Source organism: Oncorhynchus keta, chromosome 24, assembly GCF_023373465.1.
Source record: "Oncorhynchus keta strain PuntledgeMale-10-30-2019 chromosome 24, Oket_V2, whole genome shotgun sequence".
NCBI lineage: Eukaryota > Metazoa > Chordata > Actinopteri > Salmoniformes > Salmonidae > Oncorhynchus > Oncorhynchus keta.
Genome location: NC_068444.1, coordinates 26,247,610 through 26,269,679, shown reverse-complemented (window position 1 = coordinate 26,269,679; position 22,070 = coordinate 26,247,610). Strand labels below are relative to the sequence as shown.

The following is a 22,070-nucleotide window of genomic DNA, read 5'->3' as shown; positions in this document are numbered from 1 at the left end:
ACCATAAAAAACAGACCAAGCACAACCTACGAAGCAAAGGCTGAACTTCGGAACTCTGGAATTCAATCTTTTAGTGATTTCATGCGGCTCATTCTGCTAGGTGGTGTCTAGAGTTCGGCTCTCTCCTTTCTTTCCGTTGAGAGTTTTTACGATGGGCCATAAGTCAGTTGGACAGAGGCCCACACCCCACAACTGACCTGCATCTGGACAGCATCTGGGGTCACAGGGTCACGCTGACAAGTGTTAAACCATCTGGAGACTTCCTGCTATCCCTGGATTGGACAGAGAGGAGAGAAGGATGGAGGGATAGAGGGGATTTATGATGGGTGTAGAACATTATCGGGAAATACATAAATGTGAAAAGCGACAATAACAAATATAGTGTATTAATTCTGTCATCAATTCACCATATACACATTTGTTTTGCTTGACAACATAATATTCTGTACTCAATGCAGCCTTTCACATATGGGTCGGCTCCCATGCTCTACCTCAGACTGCAACATGCAGCTGCTAACAGGCAAAGTATTAGCTCTAACCATTAGGCACCCACTGTCTCTCTCTCTCTCTCTCTCTCTCTCTCTCTCTCTCTCTCTCTCTCTCTCTCTCTCTCTCTCTCTCTCTCTCTCTCTCTCTCTCTCTCTCTCTCTCTCTCTCTCTCAGAACTGTGTGTGTATGTGTATTCCAGCAGAATCCAGCTTCAAAACTTCTACAAATCAAAGACTTTCACCCTAATGTTCGAGCTAAATATTTACATATTCAATATTTCTATTCATATTCATCTACGCACTGGACTTTGACAAATGACCAAAGCCCATTCTCAGATGCTGCCTGTCTTTGTCTCCCAGTCCCGACAATTGGATTATAATGACTCGTCTGATGGCCAGGCTGTCTGGAGATGGAACCCTGGCTATTGTCCCGAAATGGTATCCTATTTATTTACATACAGTTGTGCACTACTTTTGACCAGAACCCTATGTGCCCTGTTCAAAAGTAGTGTACTATATAGGGCATAGGGTACCATTTGGGATGCAGACGTGGAGTAACAAAAGATCCCCAGTCAGGCCTATGTTACCCATTGTGCAATTAGCTCAGGATTTCAACATCCTGGTGAGTAGCTCAGCTTGCACCTGAGACTAATGACTATGTAATCTGTTATCAATTATCTGTCCTTCAGCTTTCACATCCTCTCCACCCCTCGTTCTTCCTCCCCACTTCCTCCCCCTCCTCCCCCTCGTTCTTCCTCCACATTGCTCCGCCAAACTTCTTCATCATTTGATTAACGCCCCTCATCTCCCACAACCCACCTCTTTTATCCATCCATCCATCCCAATCCATCCTCCACTGACTTAAACACTTCCTTCTGTTTCCATGGCCTTGTTTACTTCCTGGACCAATGGCCCTCATCCTGAGTGGGGATTGGTTACCCCAGGGCTCCAGCAGACAAAGCCTTTCAAGTGTCTAAAGCACTTTGGGGCACCGTGCTCTCTCCCCCTCAGAGAGCTTTCTCTCTCCTCTCCCTTCTCTCTCTTCTCTTGTGTCCCTGGGATGTTTTCTCTCTGTTTTCTTTTGCCGGACACCGTTCACCCAAAGGCCTGTCATCTCAAAGGCACTTGTTTTCTGATTAGTCTAAAATAAGGAGGACTGTTGCAGTATAATGTACTAAAAGTAAGTAAGTAGCCTTGGCTTGTGCAAGTCGGAATGGCTAATAGGAGCAGGAGCTTATCTCCTGTTTCTGTAGTGTGCAAGTACACCCCTGGACAGGATGCTAGTATACCGCTAGGCCATACCCACAATCTATCTCCTTAATGCTGAGTGCCAAGTGGAATGGCATCAGGTCCCATTTTCACATTCTTTGGTATGACTCAGACAGGGATTGAACTCATAACCTTCCAATCTCAGGGTGGACACAAGGCCACCGAGTTGGTACTTTAGTGCCATACTATAGTTGCCTATGTTATTGCCTCCCTGTTGTGGAGTATGCCTCTACATCTGCTGTCTCTCTCTCTCTCACTCTCTGTCTGACTGTCTGTCTGTCCGTTGGTATGTCATTCACTGTCTGTATGTTTCTAATTCTCCTTGTTCTCCTCTGTTGTCACTCTGTCTCACTGCACTCACCTCTGAGCTGTCTCTGCTAAGCCTAGCATCCTTTCCCACAGCACTGGTATCAGAAAACCAGGGGAACACACTGCCTGTGCTGGGCCCGGCAACATCCAAATGTGAATGAATAAACACATTTATTAGATAAAGAAGAAAGATTACTGAATAAATGCCTAATAGATAACCATTGGCTCATAATACCTTATGAAAGTGTAATTACTTATATTGAAAAATATACGTGCCTGGCTGTCAAACATGTCCCCCTTATCCTAAGGGTTAATTACTATTACATATATAATATAGAGCCAAAATATCAATAAACTCATAGTACATGTGTCAGTGTGTGTGTGTCTCTTTCTCTCTCTGTGTGTTTTCACCCTACGTCCACTACACTTAACTGCTACAGCAGCAGCTAAGGAGTCTGTGCAGCTAACCCTGGCATCACTGGTACCTGAAGACCAGGCACCACACTGCCTGTGCTGGGCCCGCAACCTCCTAGGTGAACCTTTATTTGAACGGCCCATAACAAACCATTTAGAAGGCATATACAAACCGTTTGCTCACCATGTATTCATCACTACCCACATTTGTAAGTGCTATATATGCAGTATTCCCTTTAAAAATCCTGTGCTGTGTGCTTGTTCTTTTACCAGGTACAGCAGGAATGTCTACCAATGGCGTGCCCATCCTTCTGTGAGAAATTACACTCGTCACTCAAAACGTTTATAAAGTATTTATAAAGTATAAATATCACTCACTTTAGATTAGGGACTGCAAAAATACTCGCTAATGATTAGTAAATGATTCATTAATGTGACAGTAATGATTTATAAATGGCAAACACCATTTATAAATGCCTTATAAATGGTTTATTACCAACCCTTAAAATAAAGTATTACACATCCTAGTTGTGAATGAATAAACACAAATAGGCTGGTTTGGAGTTAAATGCACCCTCCTGTAATTCTCACAGAAAACACTTTGACACCAACATTTTCTTCAACACTTTCTGTGGACTCTTGCTAAACTAAAAATGTAATCTGTCTAATCTCAAAGTTTTGAGTCACTCCAACAAAAAGATTTTGAAACCAATTCATCTAAAATGTTGTCATTTTGAGAAAGTTAAATATATAATCAAATGAAGTAATAATCTAATGAAGCTCTGAACATTTTTATATATACCAGTGGGGAACCTAAAGATAAATAATCCACTTGGTTAGAGATAAAATAGTAATCAGTTTTTAATAAAGTAGGAAGGGCAATCAACGCAAGTCAATGGTACCTATTGTACAATTGAAGTCGGAAGTTTACATACACATCAGCCAAATACATTTAAATTCAGTTTTTCACAATTCCTGACATTTAATCCTAATAAATATTCCTATTTTAGGTCATTTAGAACCACCCCTTTATTTTAACAATGTGAAATGTCAGAATAATAGTAGAGAGAATTATTTATTTCAAATCGAATCAAAAATCAAATCAAATTTGATTTATATAGCCCTTCGTACATCAGCTGATATCTCAAAGTGCTGTACAGAAACCCAGCCTAAAACCCCAAACAGCAAGCAATGCAGGTGTAGAAGCACGGTGGCTAGGAAAAACTCCCTAGAAAGGCCAAAACCTAGGAAGAGACCTAGAGAGGAACCAGGCTATGTGGGGTGGCCAGTCCTCTTCTGGCTGTGCCGGATGGAGATTATAACAGAACATGGCAAAGATGTTCAAATGTTCATAAATGACCAGCATGGTCGAATAATAACAAGGCAGAACAGTTGAAACTGGAGCAGCAGCAAAGTCAGGTGGACTGGGGACAGCAAGGAGTCATCAAGTCAGGTCGTCCTGGGGCACGGTCCTTGGGCTCAGGTCCTCCGAGAGAGAAAGAAAGAGAGAATTAGAGAGAGCATATGTGGGGTGGCCAGTCCTCTTCTGGCTGTGCCGGGTGGAGATTATAACAGAACATGGCCAAGATGTTCAAATGTTCACAAATGACCAGCATGCTCAAATAATAGTAAGGCAGAACAGTTGAAACTGGAGCAGCAGCATGGCCAGGTGGACTGGGGACAGCAAGGAGTCATCATGTCAGATAGTCCTGGGGCATGGTCCTACGGCTCAGGTCAGTTGAAACTGGAGCAGCAGCATGGCCAGGTGGACTGGGGACAGCAAGGAGTCATCATGTCAGGTAGTCCTGCGGCATGGTCCTAGGGCTCAGGTCATCCGAGAGAGAGAAATAAAGAAGGAGAGAATTAGAGAATGCACACTTAGATTCACACAGGACACCGAATAGGACAGGAGAAGTACTCCAGATATAACAAACTGACCCTAGCGCCCCGACACAAACTACTGCAGCATAAATACTGGAGGCTGAGACAGGAGGGGTCAGGAGACACTGTGGCCCCATCCGAGGACACCCCCGGACAGGGCCAAACAGGAAGGATATAACCCCACCCACTTTGCCAAAGCACAGCCCCACACCACTAGAGGGATATCTTCAACCAGCAACTTACCATCCTGAGACAAGGCTGAGTATAGCCCACAAAGATCTCCCGCCACGGCACAACCCAAGGGGGGCGCCAACCCAGACAGGATGACCACAACAGTGAATCAACCCACTCAGGTGACGCACCCCCTGCAGGGACGGCATGAGAGAGCCCCAGTAAGCCAGTGACTCAGCCCCTGTAATAGGGTTAGAGGCAGAGAATCCCAGTGGAAAGAGGGAACTGGCCAGGCAGAGACAGCAAGGGCGGTTCGTTGCTCCAGAGCCTTTCCGTTCATCTTCCCACTCCTGGGCCAGACTACACTCAATCATATGACCCACTGAAGAGATGAGTCTTCAGTAAAGACTTAAAGGTTGAGACCGAGTTTGCGTCTCTGACATGGGTAGGCAGACCGTTCCATAAAAATTGAGCTCTATAGAAGAAAGCCCTGCCTCCAGCTGTTTGCTTAGAAATTCTAGGGACAATTAGGAGGCCTGCGTCTTGTGACCGTAGCGTACGTGTAGGTATGTACGGCAGGACCAAATCAGAGAGATAGGTAGGAGCAAGCCCATGTAATGCTTTGTAGGTTAGCAGTAAAACCTTGAAATCAGCCCTTGCTTTGACAGGAAGCCAGTGTAGAGAGGCTAGCACTGGAGTATGATCAAAGCTTTTATTTCTTTCATCACATTCCCAGTGGTTCAGAAGTTTACACTCAATTAGCATTTGGTAGTATTGCCTTTAAATTGTTTAACTTGGGTCATCTGATGAAGATCATCAAAGGTTAGTGATTAATGTTATCTCTATTTCTACTTTTTGTGAATCCTATCTTTGGCTGGAAAAATGGCTGTGTGTTTTTTGACTTGGCGGTGATTTAACATAATCATATGTTGTGCTTTCGCCCACGTGCTTTTGTCCACGATTCTGTATTATCACAGAACACAAAAATACAAAATAACAAAGTGAATGTAAGAAATGAAAATTGAAACAGTCCTGAAAGGTGAAAACATAAAACAGGAAACAACTACCCACAAACACCAGGTGGGAAAATGCTACTTAAGTATGGTTCTCAATCAGAGACAGGCCTCCTGTAGGTCTCCCCAGCCTGGTGGGTCCTGTGGCAGCCCCACGCACCAGGCTGCCTCTGCGGCTTCTCCTTCCAGAGTCTCCCTCGTGTCCGGAGCCGCCAGAGCCGGCCCGTCAGTCCAGAGCCACCAGAGCCGCCCATCAGTCCGGAGCCGCCAGAGCCGCCCTCCTGTCTGGCGCCGCCAGAGTCTCCCGCCTGTCTGGCGCCGCCAGAGTCTCCCACCTGTCTGGCGCCGCCAGAGTCTCCCGCCTGTCCGGCGCCGCCAGAGTCTCCCCGCCTGTCCGTCGCTGCCAGAGTCACCCTCCTATTCGGGGCCCGCTGCAAGGGTCCCCAGTCCGGGGTCGGGGCGAGGATCGCCGCTCCAGAGGCGCCACCTAAGTGGGCCAAGACTAAGGTGGAGTGGGGTCCACATACCCTCCCCTATGGGTTTAGGTTTTACTGCCGGAGTCCGCACCTTTTGGGGGAGGGGGTAATGTTACACCCTGACCTTAGAGATCCTTTTTTTATGTCTCTATTTTGGTTTGGTCAGGGCGTGAGTTAGGGTGGGCATTCTATGTTGTTTTTCTATGTTTTCTTTTCTATGTGTTTGGCCTGGCTCCCAATCAGAGGCTGCTGTCTATCGTTGTCTCTTATTGAGAACCATACTTCGGTAGCCTTTTCCCACCTGGTGTTTGTGGGTAGTTGTTTCCTGTTTTGTGTTTTCACCTTTCAGGACTGTTTCGATTTTAATTTCTTACATTCACTTTGTTGTTTTGTATTTTCATGTTCTGTGATAATATATAATAATGGACACTTACTATGCTGCGTTTTGGTCCGATCCTTCCTACTCCTCATCCGATGAAGACGAAGATCGTTACACTGCTTTAGCACACTCTGCCAACCATGTCTGAATCCTGGCTTAGGACAACCACCAAAAACTCTGAAATCTCCATCCCTAACTACAACATTTTCAGACAAGATAGAACGGCCAAAGGGGGCGGTGTTGCAATCTACTGCAGAGATAGCCTGCAGAGTTCTGTCCTACTATCCAGGTCTGTATGTAGGTCTGGATGTGAAGTTTTTCTTGATTCATCAGGGATTTTATATTTGACAACACGATACCTTTGTCCTATCCCTGCTTTGGGATGGGTAATCATGATTCATGTCTCTCTTTACAGTTCCTGAAAAATGCAAATGACCTGATGCATGGCCTCTACACCAGTGCTTGGCCACCCACTCAGTTACCAGTGAGCTATACTGCCACATCCCAGGGAAAAGAGAGAGCAGAACCCCCCCCCCCTTAAATCTGTAGTCAATGACTAAGTATTATGTGCAAAATGTAATTTTTTTCGATTTGATTCTCTGAGCTTCAATGTGAATTGATTCCTACTAAGCAGCTTTGTAAGAGCTAGGTTTGTACTAGCTTTGCTGATGATCAGTAACGTTTTTTCTCTGCATCAGGTCTCACAGACACTGGATTTCCGAAGTCATGCTATTCAGCTTCCCATGATTGCATGATCTTACACTCTTGGAAAAAAAGGTGTTATCTAGAACCTGAAAAGGTTAGTTGGCTTTCCCTATTGGAGAACCCTTTGAAGAACCGTTTCTGGTTCCATATAGAACCTGTTTGGTTCCAAGTAGAACTTGCAGTAGGCTACATGATCTGTGTCAGTGTGCGTGATCCTCTTTCTCAGTTTTATTCCTACCTTGACTGCACCACAACAAACAATCTGTCATTTCTCACAGACACAGACACAGAGCTCGGACCAGCAGAACCAGAACTTTTAGCAAATATGTTGGTTAATTTCCCACATTTAGCAGCATCGACCTAAAGAGACCTTTTTTGGTCTCACTAACTTTTTTGGCATTACCATTCCATTTTTCTGTTTTTACTGAGTGGCTGACAGAGTCAGAGCGGGTCTTACTCTTTTTGATGATGCACGTTTGACTTTGAATGTGACATTTGCGCCACCTCAGCTCAGCCAATCAGAAAGCGAGGCCTGGCCCATCTTGGGGGGTGGGGAGTCATGACAACAGCGATCATGACAACAGCGAAATAGTGCAAAAGTCACACAAAAAACTGGCTCATGGGCATCTGGCTATGTCCATTCTATTTTTACATGTAATATTTGTCCATTTCAGCCAGCCAATAAAATATGGTCCGGTACTTCTGGCATTTGCCAGAATTGCCAGGTGGTGAATCCACCCATGTCCGAACCCTCTGGATCAATAATAATTGGCCATCAGATTCACATAGAGCAGATGTATTGAGCTGGCTTTAAACGTACTGGGACCTTGGGATATACATCTCGTTAACACAAACAGCCTTTCAACGATGTCTGTTCTCATTGAAACTCATTATAAGAATTGATCTAGTGGATGTACAGGGGAATGTATCGTTTGAATGTTGTTTAACCTCAGGTTGCTCGGTTACAGTGGTTAAACTGTAAGCATGCCTTACATGCCTTACATGTGGCTAATGACCTTAGATATATTGTCAGGATATTAGCTACCATATAAGGATGCTGGTGACGATGATGGTGATGATGATGAGGATTTTTATTTATTTTTATTTCACTTTTATTTAGGCAAGTTGAGAACAAGTTCTCATTTACAACTGCGACCTGGCCAAGATAAAGCAAAGCAGTTCGACACATAACAACACAGAGTTACACATGGAATAAAACAAACATGCATTCAATAATACAGTAGAAAAATAAGTCTATATACAATGTGAGCAAATGAGGTGAGATAATGGAGGTAAAGGCAATAAATAGGCCATGTTGGCGAAGTAAATACAATATAGCAATTAAAACACTGGATTGTAGATTTGACAGTAGATTAGTATGCAAAGTTGAAATCCTGGGGTGCAAAGGAGCAAAATAAAGAAAGAAATAAATACAGTAGGGGAAGAGGTAGTAGTTTGGGCTATTTATAGATGGGCTATGTACAGGTGCAGTGATCTGTGAGCTGCTCTGACAGCTGGTGCTTAAAGCTAGTGAGGGAGATAAGTGTTTCCAGTTTCCAGAGGTTTTTGTAGTTTGTTACAGTCATTGGCAGCAGAGAACTGGAAGGAGAGGCAGGCAAAGAAGGAATTGGCTTTGGGGGTGACAAGTGAGATATACCTGCTGGAACGCGTGCTACGGGATGATGAAGATAAGGTTAGGATAAAGCAGACATTATTATTATATATCCCCCCTGTTTTCTCCCCAATTTTGTGGTATCCAATTGTTTAGTAGCTACTATCTTGTCTCCTCGCTACAGCTCGAAGGTTGAAAGTCATGCGTCCTCCGATACACAACCCAACCAAGCCGCACTGCTTCTTAACACAGCGTGCATCCAACCCGGAAGCCAACCGCACCAATGTGTCGGAGGAAACACTGTGCACCTGGCAACCTTGGTTAGCGCACTGCGCCCTCCCGGTCGTGGCCGGTTACGACAGAGCCTTATTACAAACAGGAGGCATATTGTAGAATATTTATATTTTGTACAGGCTTCCTTCTTTTTACTCTGCCATTTAGGTTATTATTGTATTATTGTGAAGTACTGTAACTACACAACCTTTGACAGCTTTAAAATCTGGAACTGTTTTAAATTAACAATCAGCCTCATAGTGAATTCCATGAGAGGTTTCTGTCCTCTCCCGCAACTGAGTTAGGAAGGACGCTTGTATCTTTGTAGTGACTTGTGTGTTGATACACCATCCAAAGTTTATTTCATAAATTCACCATGCTCAAAGGCATATTCAATGTCTGCTTTTTCCCTTTTTATCCATCTACCAGTAGGTGCCCTTCTTTGCGAGACATTGGAAAACCTCTCTGTTCTTTGTGGTTGAATATGTGTTTGAAATTCACTGCTCGACTGAGGGACCTAAAATTGTATGTGTGTGGCACATAGAAGAGGTAGTCATTCATAAATCATGTTAAAAAATATTATTGCACACAGTGAGTTTATGCAACTTATTATGTAACTTGACAAGCAAAATTATACTCCTGAACTTTAGGCTTGCCATAACAAAGGGGCTGAATTCTTATTGACTCAAGACATTTCATCTTTTAATTTTTTATTTAAAAAATCGATAAGCAGATTTCCTTCTTGACATTATGGGGTATCACATGTCGGCCAGTGACACAAAATGTACATTTACAGTGCATTCGGAAAGTATTCAGACCCCTTTCCGCATTTTGTTACGTTACAGTCATATTCTAAAATGGATTACATTTGAAAAATCCTCACTGATTTAAACAAAACACCACATCATGGCAAAGTGAAAACAGGTTAAGAAATACCTTATTTACATAAGTATTCAGACCATTTGCTATTAGACTCAAAATTGAGCTAAGGTGCATCCTGTTTATATTTATTTTATAAATTTTTTATTTGACTTTTATATAACTAGGCAAGTCAGATAAGAACAAATTCAAATTTTGAATGACTGCCTACTTGTAAAGCCCCCCCTTACAATCCCCCCCCCCCTTACCCGGATGATGGTGGGCCAATTGTGCGCCGCCCAATAGGCGTTTCCATTGATCATCCTTGAGATGTTTCTACAACTTGCTTGGAGTCCACCTGCGGTAAATTAAATTGATTGGACATGACATGGACATATATAAGGTCCCACAGTTGGCAGTGCATGTCAGAGCAAAAACCAAGCAATAAGGTTGAAGGAATTGTCCGTAGAGCTCCAAGACTGGATTGTGTCGAGGCACAGATATGAGGAATGGTAGAAAACTTTTCTGCATTGCAGGTCCCCAAGAACACAGTGGCCTCCATCGTTCTTAAATGAAAGTTTGGAACCACCAAGAATCTTCCTAGAGCTGGCTGCTGGCCGCCCAGTCAAACTGAGTAATCGGGGGATGGTCACTCTGACAGAGCTCCAGAGTTCCTCTGAGGAGATGGGAGAACCTTCCAGAAGGACAACCATCTCTGCCGCACTCCACCAATCATGCCTTTATGGTAGAGTGGCCAGACGGAAGCCAGTCCCCAGTAAAAGGCAGATGAAGGACCACAAGGAAGTTTGGCAAAAGGCGAAAAAAGGACTCTCAGGCCATGAGAAACAAGATTCTCTGTTCTGAAACCACAATTGAACACTTTGGGCTGAATGCCAATCATCATGTCTGGAGGAAACCTGGTATCATCCCTAAGGTGAAGCATGGTGGTGGTAGCATCATGCTGTGGGATGTTTTTCAGCGGTAAGGACTGGGAGACTAGTCAGGATCAATGGAAAGATGAATGGAGCAAAATACAGACACATCTTTGATGAAAACCTGCTCCAGAGCACTCAGTACCTCAGATTTGGGCGAATGGTCACATTCCAACAGGACAATGACCTTAAGCACACAGCCAAGACAACGCAGGAGTGGCTTCGGGTCAAGTCTCTGAATGTCCTTGAGTGGCCCAGCAAGAGCCCGGACTTGAACCCGATTGAACATCTCTGGAGAGACCTAAAAATAGCTGTGCAGTGACTCTCCCCATCCAAACTGATGAGAGGATCTGCAGAGAGGAATGGGATAAACTTGCTAAATACAGGTGTGCCAAGCTTGTTATATCATACCCAATAATTTTTTACTTAGTTAGGGAAGTCAGTTAATTAAGAACAAATTATTAATTACTGTATAACGATGGCCTAGGAACAGTGAGTTAACTGCGTTGTTCAGGGGCAGAACAACAGATTTTGTACCTTGTCAGCTCAGGGACTAAATTTTGCAAACTTAATTTTCAATGGTTTAAATTGTTTTTCCCCTAATCAATCTACACAAAATACCCCATAATGACAAAGCAAAAATAGGTTTTTATAAATGTATTATTTTAAAGCTAATTTCTTGCAATTATTCACATTTTGCCATCTCATGATATCTGAGTGAGAGTGACTAACAAAATCAATGGGGTTAGGGATAACAGGCTAGACTAATTTACCAATGTAAAAATAACACGAGAAAAATTACTTGTGCACAACCAAATTTTGAACTTGCACATTGTGTATTCTACTAATCTAACTCTAATTTACCAATCTGAGACCCCGACTGAGTTCCTAAAAAATATATATATATGGTAATTTTGGGGAGGCATAGAGGACTGGAGCCCTAAAGACTGCTTATGCCACTTATGCCTGGAGCCGGCACTGGCCACGTGGTAGCAGAGAGAACAGTATGATTTTGGTGGCTGGAGTCTTTCACAATTTTTAGGGCCTTCCTCTGACACCGACTGGTATAGAGGTCCTGGATGGCCGGGAGTTCAGACCCAGTGATTACTGGGACGTACGCAGTACAATCTTATAGTGCCTTGCGTTTGGATGCTAGACAGTTGCCATACCAAGCGGTTTTGCAGCCAGTCAAGATGCTCTCAATGGGGCATCTGTATAACTTTTGAGGATCTGAGGGCCCATGAAAAATCTTTTCAGCCTTACTTTTTCATGACTGTGTTGGTGTGTTTGGACAATGATATCTTGAAGCACTTGACCCGCTCCACTACAGCAAAGTGGATCACTACACTTGATCGGCCCCCCATTTCCTGTAGCTACGATCAGCTCCAACAGTATGTCTTGCTTATGTTGAGTGAGAGTTTGTTGTCCTGGCACCACACTTCCAGGTCGTTGGTGATCAGGCCAACCTTCATTGTCGCCAGAAACCTTAATGATGGTGTTTGAGTTGAGGGTGGCAATGCAGTCATGGGTGAACAGGGAGTAAAGGAGGGAACTAAGCACACACCCCTGAGGGGCCCCTTTATTGAGGGTCATCATGGTCGTTGTGTTGTTGCCTACCCTCACCACCTGGGGGTGATCCGTCAGGAGGACCAGGATTCAGTTGCAGAGGGAGGTGTTCATATTACCTCAATTACCTCGACTCACCGGTGAGCCTGCACATTGACTCTGTACCGGTACCCCCTGTATATAGCCTTGCTTGTTATTTTACTGCTGCTGTTTAATTATTTCTAACTTTTATTTCCTATTTTTTCATTATCTATTTTTTCCTTAACACTCTTTTTTCCTTAAAACTTCTTAAAGCATTGTTGGTTAAGGGCTTGTAAGTAAGCATTTCACTGTAAGGTCGACACCTGTTGTATTCTGCGCATGTGACAAATAACATTTGATTTGATTTTGATTTGGTAGTAGTGAACTTGAACGCTTAGCTGTATTGTAGTCAATAAAATGCATTCTCAAGTAGGTTTTCCTCTTCTCCAGGTGGGAGAGGGCAGTGTGGCGTGCAATAGAAATTCCACCGGTGGATCTGTTGGGAAGATATGTGACATGGAGTGGGTCCAGGGTGTCTGGGATGATTGTGTTGATATGAGCCACGACAATCAAACAGGTATAATGTCAGTACAGATACAAAGTGGTTTCGCAATTCAACAGCTCAAACACAAGACATATGTCGCAGGGTCTCCAGATAATCACAGATTACAAAGGGAAAACCAGTCACGTTGCGGATACTGACGTCTCGTTCCCAGACAAGCTAAACACTTGAACCCAAGAAAGCAAAGGTAACTGAACTAAACGACCATCGCGCCCTGTAGCACTCATTTCTGTCATAATGAAGTTCTTCGAGAAGCTAGACCACCTACCTTACCTGGTACTCTAGACCCACTTCAATTTGCTTACCGCCCCAATAGATCTGCCCTATCCCACCTGGACAAGAGGAATACCTATGAAAGAATGCTGTTAATTGACTATAGCTCAGCCTTCAACACTATAGTACCCTCCAAGCTCATCATCAAGCTTGGGACCTGGGTCTGAACCACCCCCCTTGCAACTGGGTCCTGGACTTCCTGTCGGGCTGCCTCCAGGTGGTGAAGGGAAAGCAGCACCTCCACTTCACTGAAGGAGCAAATTTTGTATTTCAGGAAAAAGCATAGAGAGCACTCCCCTATCCACATTGACGGGACTGCGGTGGAGAATGTGGAAAGCTTCAAGTTCCTCGGCGTACATGTCACTGACGATCTGAAATCGTCCCCCCACACAGGTAGTGTGGTGAAGAAGGCACAACAGCTAAATATGTGTATGTGACCAATAACATTTGATTTGATATGACAAGCCTTTCAATGTGAGATGTGAGTGCTTTGGGGCGATAGTCATTTAGACAGGTTACCTTAACATTATTGGGCACAGGGACTATGGTGGTCTGCTTGAAACCTGAGGTATTACAGACTGGGTCAGGGAAAGTTTGAAAATGTCAGTGAAGACACTCTCAAGCTCTCCAGCGCATGCTCTGAGTACAAGTCCTGGTCATCTGTCTGGCCCTGTGGCCTTGTGAATGTTAATCTGTTTAAAGATCTTAGTCACATCAGCTTCAAAGAGCGAGATCACACAGTCGTCCAGAACAGCTGGTGGTCTCATGCGTGGTTCAGTGTTGCTTGCCTTGAAGCGAGCATAGAAGGAGTTTAGCTTGTCTGGTAGGCTCGCGTCACTGGGCAGCTCACGGATGGGTTTTCCTTTGCAATACATGATCGTTAGCAAGCCCTGCCACATCTGACGAGCATAAGAGCCTGCGTGGTAGGATTCAATCTTAGTCCTGTATTGACGTTTTGAATGCTTGATGGCTCATCTGAGGTCGTAGTGGGATTTCTAATAAGCGTCTGGGTAAGTGTCCCGCTCCTTGAAAAGGATATATGTAATCCATGTTTTCTGGTTGGAATATGTATGCAAGGTCACTGTGGGGATTACATCATCGATGCATTTTCTATTGAAGCCCTTTACTGATGTGGTCAACTCCTCAATGTTATCGGATGAATCAATGAACAGATTCCAGTCTGTGCTAGCGAAGCTGTACTGTAGCTTAGCATCTGCTCAGCGCGTCGCTGGTACTTTCTGTTTTAGTTTTTCTTGTAAGCAGGAATCAGGAGAATAGAGTTATGGTCAGATTTGTCAAATGAAGGGTGAAGGAGAGTTTTGTATGTGTTTGTGTGTGGAGTAAAGGTGATCTAGAGTTTTATCCCTTCTAGTTGCCCTGGTGACATGCTAGTAAAAATGAGGTAAGACGTATTTCAGACGTATTTCAGTTTCATTCAAATCAACGGCCACTAGGAGCTCCTCCTCTGGATATACATTTTCTTCTTTGCTAATGGCCTTATACACCTCGTTGAGTGCAGTCTTAGTACAACAAATATATAAAACTATCTTAGTAAATAGTATGGTCTGCAGCTTATCATGAGGTATTCTAACTCAGTCAAGCAAAACCTTGAGACTTCCTAAACATCATAGATTGCGCACCAGAAATACCAGATAGATGTATAATATCCATGTCTATGTTCAGCCACGACTCTGAGTAATATAGGATATTGCAGATCTTCAGGTCCCATTGATAGGATAGTCTCCAACGGAGCTCATCCAGTTTGTTCTCCAGTGATTGTACTTTCACCAATAGAAAGGACGATAGAGGCGGTTTCTTAACTCGACAACGTAGTCTCGTCAAGGAGCCCACTCATTTGCCTCTCTTTAGCCGACTCTTTCTCTTTCAAATCCCAAGGATTAGGACCTGGTTCAGAATGAGCAGTACGTCCATAGCTGCCGACTTTTTGAAGTAGAAATCTTCATCCAAATCAAGGTTAATGATCAATGTTATACTGTCCAGTTTTCTGTCATAGGAAATGAGGGTGGAAATATTATGTAAAAAAAAGATCAGAGTAAAAAACAACATAAAATAGCATAATTGGTCAGCAGCCCACAAGACCTGTCCACCTATCCACTGCAGCACCATCTTCTATCTTCCAAACTAGGGTTATTCTTATGGTTAGGTTTAGGGTTTTGGTTAGGCTCACTGTTGAACAGGGATGTGGACATGAATCTGGGGTATTGCTATGACTGGGGTTAGGGTTGACCTGAGCTGCACCCTATCTGGCCTAGGGCAGTGTCTCCCAGCTGTGGCCCCTGTCATTGACTCTCTACTCACCCTCCTTCCAATAGCCTGCAGGTAAACTGATAAACGACTGTGAGGACAGAGTCTGGTCTGGGCACCTTGTGGCTGCCTGTGTGCGTTCAGGGACCCTGGTGGGCCCTCAGCAATCGTTACAAAAGGCCTAAGGGAACTTTAGGATGTCCCCAAATGATCTCCCTTCTCCCCTCAGTGTCCTCCGCTCATCTCTTTATATGCTAATGACTGTGTTTATGAAGCTGTCTAATGTCTAATTTGTAACAGCTTGGCCAATCAATAGGAGGTTATTTGGTTGCCATGGTGTTTCTCAGCAGGAAGTCTCTGTTATTAGGGGTGGTTCTAGAGGAGATGGGTTCTAGAGGTGGCAGGTGGATGGAGAGATGGCAGAGGCAGGGTCGTTTGGGTTTGTGTCTGTCATGTGTTCTTCTCTCTCCTTCCTCCTATACCATGTGGAGCTACCGGCTGGTCCCCACCAAGCAAAAGTTATAACCGCCTCAGAGAGGTCACTGCACGTTCAACTTACTCATTTGGAGACAGCCTTCATTTCTTGCAAAGAAAAGTGAGTAAGTAAATAAGTCAATTGTTTTTCCCCACGGTTAGCCAAGATGGTTTCCGATACAAAAAAATAAAATGTCAGTATATTTACCGTTACATCAATACATTTGCATCATTGCTAAAATGCATGTAATTCCTTAAATGTATTTCAGACATACATGTAGGTGCCTAGTTAAATAAAGGTTAAGTAAGAAAATGAAAAACATTATGTACAGTGCCTTTTTTCCACATTTTGTTACATTACAGCCCTATTCCAAAATGGATTAAATAAACAATTAAAAAATGCAGCAATCGACACGCAAGTGAAAACAGATTTTTGGAAATGTTACCAAATTTATTACAAACCCCTACAGAAATAACTTATTTACATAAGCATTCAGACCCTTTGCTATGAGATTCGAAATTGAGCTCAGGTGCATCCTGTTTCCATTGATTGTGCTTGAGATGTTTCTACAACTTGATTGGAGTCCATCCAGTGGTAAACTCAATTGAATGGACATGATTTGGAAAGGCACACAACTGTCTATTAAAGGTCCCACAATTGACAGTGCATGTCACAGCAAAGACCAAGCCATGAGGTCGAAGGAATTGTCCGTAGAGATCCGAGACAGGATTGTGTCGAGGCACAGATCTTGGGAAGGGTACCCAAAACATTTTTCAGCACTGAAGATCCCCAAGAACACAGTGGCCTCCATCAATCTTAAATGGAAGAAGTGTGTAACCTCCAAGACTCTTCTTTGAGCTGGCCTCCTGGCCAAACTGAGCAAATTGGGGAAATAGCCTTGGTCAGGGAGATGACCAAGAACCCGATGGTCAGTCTGAAAGAGCTCTAGAGTTCCTCTGTGGAGACGGGAGAACCTTCCAGAAGGACAACCATCTCTGCAGAACTCCACCAATCAGGCCTTTATGGTAGTAAAGTGGCCAGACGGAAACCACTCCTCAGTAAAAGGCACATGACAGCTTGCTTGGAGTTTGCCGAAAGGCACCTAAAGACTCTCAGACCATGACAAGCAAGAATCTCTGGTCTGCTGAAACCAAGATTGAACACTTTGGCCTGAATGCCAAGTGTCACATTTGGAGGAAACCTGGCACCATCCGTCCAATGAAGCATGGTGGTGGCAGCATCATGCTGGGGGGATGTTTTTCAGTGGCAGGGACTGGGAGACTAGTCGGGTCCGAGGGAAAGATGAATGGAGCAATGTATAGAGAGATGCTTGATGAAAACATGCTCCAGAGCTCTCAGGACCTCAGACAGGGAGGAAGGTTCACCTTCCAACGGGACAATGACCCTTGGCACACAGCCAAGAGAACACAGGAGTGGCTTTGGGACAGGTCTCTGAATGTCATTGATTGGCCCAGCCAGAGCCCAGACTTGAACCCAATCGAACATATTTGGAGAGTCCTGAAAATAGTTGTGCAGCAACACTTGTCATCCAACCTGACAGAGCTAGAGAGGATCTGCAGAGAGAGAACAATGCGAGAAACTCCCCAAATACAGGCGTGGCAAGCTTGTAGCGTCATACCCAAGATGACTCGAGACTGTAAAGGGTCTGAATACTTATGTAAATGTGATATTTCAGTTTTTTTTAATTATAAATGAGCAAATATTTCTTAAAACCTATTTTTGCTTTGTCATTTTTGGGTATTGTGTGTAGATTGCTGAAATGTTTTTGTTTTTTTTTGCCATTTTAGAATAAGCCTGTAACGTAACAGAATTTGGGTCTGAATACTTCCTGAAGGCACTGTACATTTGTATCTTTGATCAAATGCATGTCATGCCTGACAATATTCTTGAAATGCATGGCTATGATATCTAGTCTACAGGGTGGCCAAAGGGGTTCCTCATTCAACTTCTTAAATTACTCTTCATGTATTGATCAATGGAGATAAACAATGTTGGGCCACCAACCATATCTTTGGTGGTGATATCATTTAAATTGTGATGGTGAGTTTACGAACACAGAATACTGTACAAATCTGTACTGTAGTTGTGTGCCTTCATTTCAAAATTCTCCAGTACACATATTCATTTCGGTATAAAGTGTTGAATGTAAAAAAAAATAAAAACAACAATCAATGCAAATGCAAATAACACATCCTTCTATAAGACAACTGAGTTAAATAACTAAGATACATTTGAATGAGAATTTGAGAAAAGCAGAATAAAAGAGGGGATCCTCTTTCCGCCTTTGCTCATGAGAGGCCACAAGTACCCTAATCCCTACCGACCTCTTGAGAGCTCAACCAACTGAACTCACTACTCTTTTTCCACCAAGGCCTGACAATGAGGTTTACACCTCTTTTCACAGGCCCATCAAATCAGTCATTAACCCTGTAATTACTTGTTGTAAAAGCACATTGTCTTTAAGACAGGGATAAAGGGAAGTGGGAGCAGCAGGGTTGGGGGAAGAGAGAACGAACGGGGGGGATTCATCTCAATAGAAAGTTTCAGGGTGTAGTGAATTACCTTCATATGGCCAGAAAGGATATAGGAATTCTCCTTCCACCTTTCCCCAGGCCTACACTTCCACCGCAAACCTGGGCCTCAATTACATGTATAACGGAGAGAGAGGAGGGGGTGAGGGGCAATTGGGCTGAGAGGGGGGAACAATTGGTCCGGTCACTATTAACAGATGAAAGGGCTATTCTCTATTTCATCCTCTGGTCCTTGTAGTGTTTTTTAAGCCCTATAGGCCCTGGTCAAAAGTAATGCACTATATAGGGATTAGGGTGCCATTTGGGATATAGAGGGTGGGAAAAAAGGGGTGGAAGAGAGACAGTGGGTCTAAGTCCTAGAGAGCCTTTTCATCTGATAAATTACCAGTAAAGAGGAGATAATGGGAGATTGATTTTGGTCTAACAGACTTATTCTATAGCTAATATTATTCACCTACCATTTTTTTTCTTTCGTATTTTCCCTGCGTTCTCGATAGGAGGACATGCACTTTTTACATTTACATTACATTTAAGTCATTTAGCAGACGCTCTTATCCAGAGCGACTTACAAATTGGTGCATTCACCTTATGACATCCAGTGGAACAGCCACTTTACAATAGTGCATCTAAATCTTTTAACGGGGGGAGAAGGATTATTCCTTAATTCCTTAAAGAGGTGGGGTTTCAGGTGTCTCCGGAAGGTGGTGATTGACTCCGCTGTCCTGGCGTCGTGAGGGAGTTTGTTCCACCATTGGGGGGCCAGAGCAGCGAACAGTTTTGACTGGGCTGAGCGGGAACTGTACTTCCTCAGTGGTAGGGAGGCGAGCAGGCCAGAGGTGGATGAACGCAGTGCCCTTGTTTGGGTGTAGGGCCTGATCAGAGCCTGGAGGTACTGAGGTGCCGTTCCCTCCACAGCTCCGTAGGCAAGCACCATGGTCTTGTAGCAGATGCAAGCTTCAACTGGAAGCCAGTGGAGAGAGCGGAGGAGCGGGGTGACATGAGAGAACTTGGGAAGGTTGAACACCAGACGGGCTGCGGCGTTCTGGATGAGTTGTAGGGGTTTAATGGCACAGGCAGGGAGCCCAGCCAACAGCGAGTTGCAGTAATCCAGACGGGAGATGACAAGTGCCTGGATTAGGACCTGCGCCGCTTCCTGTGTGAGGCAGGGTCGTACTCTGCGGATGTTGTAGAGCATGAACCTACAGGAACGGGCCACCGCATTGATGTTAGTTGAGAACGACAGGGTGTTGTCCAAGATCACGCCAAGGTTCTTAGCGCTCTGGGAGGAGGACACAATGGAGTTGTCAACCGTGATGGCGAGATCATGGAACGGGCAGTCCTTCCCCGGGAGGAAGAGCAGCTCCGTCTTGCCGAGGTTCAGCTTGAGGTGGTGATCCGTCATCCACACTGATATGTCTGCCAGACATGCAGAGATGCGATTCGCCACCTGGTCATCAGAAGGGGGAAAGGAGAAGATTAATTGTGTGTCGTCTGCATAGCAATGATAGGAGAGACCATTATGACAGAGCCAAGTGACTTGGTGTATAGCAAGAATAGGAGAGGGCCTAGAACAGAGCCCTGGGGGACACCAGTGGTGAGAGCACGTGGTGAGGAGACAGATTCTCGCCACGCCACCTGGTAGGAGCGACCTGTCAGGTAGGACGCAATCCAAGCGTGGGCCGCGCCGGAGATGCCCAACTCGGAGAGGGTGGAGAGGAGGATCTGATGGTTCACAGTATCGAAGGCAGCCACTTTCACATGCTATAATTCAAACATTGCGCAGAACATTGGCTATTTGAGAGTCTCTCTGTCTCTCACAAGGATACATAGTTCACAATTTACTTTTGTTTCAGAGAAACTCTACTGAAATATTGGAACCCCCGTTACAACAAAACAATACATTGATGGTCAAATGCAAAATCTCCTTCTTAACCCTAGGGACAAGCCACAGATGTCCCTAAATATAAGCGAGGTGCTCTGTATACTGTAATGCATTTGATAGATTCTGTATTCAGAATGTTCGTCATCTTTACCCCAAACCACAGAATGTAACAGCCGTCTAGGGACCCCACTTATAATGCTGTGGTGTTCCAGTGGTTCTCGAGCCTCATCAATCAATCCTCCTTGCCATGGCTTGCTGTGACGAGTCAGTCCAAACACTGGAAAGTTGGCACCATCATAAAACTATCATAAAAAGCCGCAAACAATTTGCACTTATGAGAAATGAAAGGGAGCAGTAGTTAAATGTTAAACGTCATGGGATTGAAGTGCTCTGTGGGTGATAGATGTAGGAATGAAAGAAAACGAAATGAGCATCATTAAACGAAAATAAAACCTACACAGGCAGGTACATGCCATACAAAGGAGGCACTTCTTGCTGGCTCATTCCATAGTGTGTGTGAGTTATTACTCCAGACTGAGTCAAATCAGGTCCTAAACATGTAGGCTTGTTTGAGAGGACTATGACGCATAGACCGAGGGGTCCTCAATTACTCAGTCTCACCTCACCTCTGCCTAAACCTCCCTCTACCTGGCGCAAACCCAACCACCCCATGCCACTCATGATTTGTAGATGTCAAATTAAGAGCCAATTAGATGCAATGGGCCTTGCAGTGTAACATTTATTACCATCAGGATTTGATTAAGCACCAACAAGATTTTTACTCTGATTGTTCTGTCAGAGGGTATAGCCTCGCTCTGATGATGGTTCACAGTTTCTACACACAACAGAAACCTTTAGTAATCAGCCAGTGTAACCAACATTAAAAATACTATATTATACTATGGTCTAAATACTGTAGTATTAATATATTTATATACTGTATTATTCACTGTAGTTTTTTTGCAGACTGTAGCATACTGTAGTATTTACAGTTAATTAACTATAGTATAAATACTGTAGTAAAGAAATGTGTAGTACATACTGTAGTAATTAATGTTGTGTTTTTTGCAGATTGTAGTATACTGTTGCATAAACTGTAGTGCTTCTGCAGACTGTAATATACAGTACTGTAGTTTTTGCCGTATTGTTTTTGCTGGTGTTACTGTAGAATTTACTATAGTGTTTTTGTTTTACTATCTTTGACATAGAAGGAGGCTTTCTCCTTGAGGAAACCTGCTGGAGAAATACTAAAAGAGTACATTTTCCATAACCTGCAGATAGATGTAATTATATAGTATTTACTATAGTTAAAAAAGTGCAGTATTTATTATAGTTTTCTACGTGAATAATACACATGACTGAGGGATACTACAGTGTGAAGTATAGTATTCTATAGTAAACTGTAGTATTTTTACAGGTGGAGAAGTTTATTTTGCATTATTTTTCTCAACCAGAGCAACTTACATGTGCCGTGCGCAATGGTATGTTCACAGATTTTTCACCTAGTCGGCTCAGGTATTCAAACCAGCAACCTTTTGGTTACTGGCCCAATGCTCTTAACCGCTAGGCTACCTGCCACCTACTTTATGGCCTTTTTTAGTGTTGCACAAACGGTTGTGTAGAAATTGTGTAATACGTACTAAAAGTGTGGAAAATAGAGATAAATGATTTGGAGCTTGTGTGTTCCAGATGCA

General features: G+C 43.8%; 1 pseudogene; it reads right to left on the bottom strand.

Annotated features, from left to right (window-relative positions):
• Positions 1–21,586: 21,586 nt before the first annotated feature.
• LOC118357777 (uncharacterized) lies at positions 21,587–21,639 on the bottom strand (annotated as a pseudogene).
• Between the last annotated feature and the right edge of the window lie 431 nt (positions 21,640–22,070).